This window comes from Apteryx rowi, unplaced genomic scaffold, assembly GCF_003343035.1.
Source record: "Apteryx rowi isolate R43461 unplaced genomic scaffold, aptRow1 scaffold_944, whole genome shotgun sequence".
NCBI classification, from domain to species: domain Eukaryota; kingdom Metazoa; phylum Chordata; class Aves; order Apterygiformes; family Apterygidae; genus Apteryx; species Apteryx rowi.
The window spans coordinates 142497-148272 of NW_020451254.1; positions in this window are offsets into that span (position 1 = coordinate 142497).

A 5776-nucleotide genomic window follows, 5' to 3' on the forward strand; every position below is an offset into this window, starting at 1 on the left:
TGCAGGGTGAATTTACTCTTTTGTTGGACCTGACCTGATGTTTTCCCATAGATGGGGGGATATTGTCTACAAAGGATGATTGCCCATGAATGCCTGCACATGCAGGCATGCTGTAGTCCCCTCCCTGGGGAAGAGGTTATTTTTTGCTCTTTCTGCTCTCTTTCCTTTCAGTCTATTGTAAAAGACACTCAAGCTGAGGGAAAACAGGTCTATCATTGGTTCAGGACCACAGGAAAATTCCTGTCTTTGGCTGTGCGTCTTCTTGTGGGACACAGCACAGAATCCTTTGAGCGTGAAGGGACAATCAGGGACCTGTATTAAAAAGTTATCAGTGGGGCTTGGTGCAGAAATTCATCCTGAATATTGAATTGCCCTATTAAACAATGTACGCAAGGATCAGCAATAGTTCATGGCAGGGCTAGACTGTTTGTTTGGTCTGCTTTTCCCTCACAGCCTCCAGCCACGGGACCCCTTTGCATAATTTTTATCAATGATGAGTGTGACTTTCCAGAGGGATGTTGCACAATGCCCTGTGGTTTCCTCTACGGTTGCATAGGAGCGTGGTGCTGGGGTTTTCTTCCATTTCTTTCTGCCTGCAGTTTCCTCTCCTTCTATTTCTGCGTTTTCTTCTGTCTCGTACTGGCACATGGCAAAGGAAGAGGGGCAGCTGTGATCCCTTTAGCATGGCAGAACGCGGGGCCGCATGTGTCTGGCAGCAACTCCTGAATGAGGTGCTGACCGTATCCCTCTACCCTGACCCTTGGTAAGAATTGCAGGCTGCTTCTGCCAGCAAGCAGGAATTTGCCCTCAGGGTAAAATCCTGGCAGTTGGGGAGAATTTCCTACAGCTGGCTACTGCCTGAGGCGATGGTGTCTCTGCTTTGCTTAGTGGGCCCGGGGACTGGAAGCAGTGCTGTCCTCTTTATGATGACCAAGGGCATCCTTCGTCTTCTCTTTCAGTCTAAATGAAACCTGTGACGCTGTCTGTCCTCCCCATCTAGACTTGGGGCCTCCTTGCCGCTCTTCTCTCGCTCTTTTCCAGTTTATCACCTCTTTCTTGAGACACAAGGCCCGAAGGGGCAAGTTCTCCACCAGCTGCAGCCGGAGCGAGAGGGATCTTTCCTGCGGCAGCGTTGTATTTCCGACTGATGGTCGGGGTCTGCTCTGACTGCGTGTTGTCCCTGCTGTTGCTGGCTGCCTTCATGGGGCAGCACTTTGCACATCTCTGCCAAGCTGCCATGCCTTGGCTTGTCCCCTTCAGCCTTGCTGGCTGCATACCATCGGTGATGACGGTCCTCTGCTCTTTTAACCATGTTCACAGTCCCTGGGGGTAATGTTTTTTTAGACCGTACTTCACTTGTTTGTGCAGGAGAATCATGCAGAGCAGTGCTGAAAGCCYTGGCTAATGCAAGACTAGTACAATGTTTGCTCATCTGTGGCTTTTTGGGACCTCTCCCACCCCACGTGAGTTTGTTGTTAATCACCAATGATTCAGAGGTGGTCAGGAGCTGTTTCAGAAGGGTGCTAGGGCAATCTTTGGGGCCTGCTCGTTTCACCACACCTGCCTTGTCTACCCCTTCCTTCCCTCTTCTTTTTGTCCCTGTTGTCACCTGTGTGCTTACCCTCTGGCACTGAATTTTGTCCTGAGTACCTGATCACAACACATGTGCGGGGAGGGGTGGGAAGGCTGGGGGTTTTCTTCCCCCCGCCCCCCCCCCCCCGAAAAGCCAAAAAGGTGCTGCATCTTTGGCTACTTGCTCACCCTCCCCAGTAAGTAATGGGCTCTTACTTTCTTTTGTCTTTCAATTTTTTAATTGTAAAACTGTTTTTTTCTGGTCTCCTGAGCTGCTTACAGGAGTACTGAAAGCTTCACTGGGAAGCACTGCTCATAAAAAAGCAATTCCCCCCCCCGCCACACACACCTTTTGAATACCTCCTGTGTTTCTCTGCTAGATTAGAAAATCCTCTGCTTACCGACGTCTTCTACCGCAGGAAAATTAAAACCATAAGTCATTTCTTCACTCTCCCTTTATTTCAGTTCCTTATATTTAATTCCTTAAACACACTTGAACACAAACTATCTACTTTTACTGAGCTGCAGTTTTTTACAGTTCATTGAAATATCCTCCTCCATTCCAAGTAGAATGGAAAGTATTTCATCAGCATCCAGTAAGCTGTCCCATCTGGCTCTGCTCTAAATGAAGAACTGAAAGCTCAGCCAACCACTTCTGCAACAAAGAGGAAATATTTTTGCACTTCCATCAAAAAAYAATCTTTGCATCTGTGAGAGTTTGTGATTCCTACCAAATGGCAAGTTTTCCTTTGGTTACAGCTAAAGCCAGTGCCCATAGGTCATCACACTTTTCACTGTGACGATTGCTTATCTTGCATCCCTCAGTTTCTAATATCTGTGGGCGTATGGGATATTCCTTACCACTGTCCTGGCATTTGCTGTTTCATGTTGCTGCTCTCCTGGCCATCCCTCACTGGGCAGTTAGCATCAAGCCTCCTATTTACCTGGAAAAGTCCAGAGCCTCATGCAGGATTTCTACATAAACAACAGGGTGATTTTACTTTTTCAAGGCAGGAAACACTGCCTTCGTTTCCCTGTGAATAGGATAATGCTAGTCAGAGTGACTTCTCCATAAAGCAGTTCGGGGTTGGATAGATGAAAACTGTGTCTCCGCTAGCGCTGATACAGGGACAGCCCATCGCAGGTGGAGTTTGACGTTTGTTTTTTTAAAGGTGACATGCATGACATTAAAAGTCCCTCATGTTTCTGCCAAAGGGACAGTGAGGCAGGAGCAGAGCTGAGTCCACAGATGAGGAAGTAGCGTGAGCAGGATAGCAGTTCTTGGACAGCTACATCCGAGTGGTGGTTTCATCATGTCAGATACTCACTTTCCTCCAAAAAAGGAATGGCTTCAGTTTGAGGAAGTCCCAGTCCTCTTTTCTCTCTGCTTGGACTGGTGAAAGGCCCCCCTGCCAGCCACGGAGCCAGCATCTCCCACTGCCGTTGTTCAGCCCCGGCTGTGTGTCCTTGACTCGGCTCTCTTGCCTGAGCTCAGCCCGACCCCGGCTCAGGACTGCTCTCTCCGGAGGTATCCCTCGCTGGGGTTTGAGTAGCTCAGCATCTTGCTCTTGCAGTGAACCCCGAGAGCAATTGCTTGTGGCCTTAATTGTAACAGCCTGTTGTGTACTGGTGTGCTCCCTCGCACTTCTCTTTGCTGAACTAAACCACTTGAACGGGGGGCTTCAAGTTTCCCAGACTTGTGATCCTCCTTGCTGCTGCAGATCTCACTTCCAAAGCTAAGCCTGGTATTGCAGCTCTGGCCTTATTGGTTTCTAGGGAAACAAAAGCATCAGGTGCCTTGCACAATCTTATTTGTACATACCGGAGGGAGATTTGCTTTTTTCCTGCAACCAAGTGTCATCCCCTGGTTTACTCATGTTCAGGCTGCATCACTTGCAGCCTCCAGCCTTGCCTGCTGCTGCCTCTCCCATTTTATCCCTGTGCTAACTGCATTTTCCCCCGACACTAGTGACTCTGTCCACTTGCCTTTTGGGTGATCAGCCCATTTGCAGGTGGCTTGTGGCTCCATTCCTGCCCTGAGCACTTGGAGCCTTCTCATGCTAGACCCGTAGCAGAATCAGGAGTCCATTTGATGGGACAAAACCCGACTTGGAGACCAGCTCCTGCTATTGCTGGGGCAGGCAGAGCCGGCTCTGGGAGGGCAGGGGAGATGCCAGAACAAGGTGGCTGAAGGGCAGAGGTCCCTGACGGAGGTGATGGTGGTACAGCAGTGGAGGTGGCATAAGTGCTGGATCCCACCCAACCTGACACCTGGAACAGGTCTCGGTAGGAGACACTGGGTTTGTGAGCGGGAGATTTGTAAAAACACATGAGATTTCTGCTGGCTAATGTCCTGAAGTGAGCTTTGTTTGTACACAGAGGATGTCTGAGGTTAGGAGAAACCTGTTAGTGACTGTGCAATGGCATTGACAAAAAAAACCCAAAAACCTCAGGCAGATCTTCAGTCTTCTGAGGAATTGAGCCCTTTCATTCTGCTTTTCTCTTTTCAGAGACATTTGACTAGCAAGAGCATAGGATGGCTTAAACAGAAATAGTTGAATCAAAGACAGCAGAAGGGAGTTGGAAGGGGTCACCTCTCTCCATACCATCACTCTGAGGCCCCATCAGTGCCATCTAGCTTCTCTTGAAGATCTCCAATGAGATGATTCACACCCATTGTCACCTCTTCCCTTTTGTTCTTTTCAAAAAGAAACAATCACAGTCTTTTCTCACAACCCTACATCTCATATCAAACAAGTGCTGTCTCTGAGGGACACATCATTTGGACAGGGACCTTTTGGCAGAGGAAGAGCTCTCCAGGTAAAAGGACATTGCAGCCAATGTGAGGTTTATCCCTGCATATGAAATGGGGAAGTGCCAGTGGGGAGTATCGCCCCTGCCCTGCGTGGCAGTGAGGAGGACGGGCACAGCTATTACTCAGCAGCTGGGTGAGCCCAACCTTTCCCTTGAATCAGGGGTGGCAGGAGTTAGTCACAACCGAGAGAGGGTCAGAGGGCAGGCAGTGGGAGGCCGGGGGTTTGCGTGGTGCCTTGGAGCTTGGCAACGGACCTTTTGTGGCACCCATGGGCCAGCGGCAGGGCAAGGGCAGAAAGRAAAAAAAAAGAGGAGGAAGTTGCAAGTTTTGCAGCTCTTTCTTACCAATAGAGACCTTTGGGAATTACCCTTGGGGACAGCAGATGCAGCCCCTTTTCAGTCACGCTATAATCGCCTCCATGTTTCATCTGCAAGGCTGCAAAGAGCTGATCTCAGGAGGCTCCGGCAAACCTCGTCCTCCCTCCAGCTCCTACTCTTATGGCCCTGTCTCTTCTCCTGCATCAGTGTATTTGCTTTTTGGGGGCTAAGCCAGTCCAGAGGGCTAAACTGGAAGAAGTTATCCCTGCTTGGGGAGAAGTGGGCAAGCAGGAACGGCCATAGATTAGCTGGCAAGAGGCTGCAGACCAAAACAAAATGAAAGTCCGTAGGTAAAGAGGTGGAAATCCTCTGTTCAGGCCCAGGAAGAAGAGGGTGGCAGGACAGACTGCAGCCTGAACCCACCAGGACAACAGAGGAGTCCAGTCCCTACAGGGCATCCAGGCCTTGGCTTTTCTACAGGGTTTCCAGCATGAAAATATGCCTTATGGCAGGGTTTTCATCAACCAAGGACAAGTGTGAGACTCCCAGGAACCTACCAGGTCTACCCAACCTGGTCCCTCTGTTAGCTTTCTTTTCCTAAATGACCAACAGAGTATCACTGTTACGGAGATGAATGTATATGTAAAACATGTTTTATGGACCATTCAGTATCACAGCTGTGATGGATACACTGGGTTGGAAGGGGTGTTTGTGCCTAAACTATGGAAAAGTTAATGATTTTAATTGTGGCAATGCTTTTACTGCCAGCAATAATGACAGGGCCTGGGGTGACTGTGCAGAGCCGGCTCCGCTGTGCTCGGCTCGGCGGCAGAAGAGCAGATCTGCGATGATGCAGCGATGTTGCACGGGACTGTCGCAATGCAAATCCCTGCCCAGGAAGTTGGTGAAAGCGCTTCGCGGTGGCCTGCTTTGGATTTCCACCAGGGCTTGGGATGGGAAGCTCTCCGGTCCACGCTGGGTCTGGACCGGCCACCGAGGCGGCAGGTCTCGTTGCAGCAGTGTGGCGAGCAGGGCGAAGGGCCGGTGTCCAGGGTTGGGGCTCTGGCTGGTC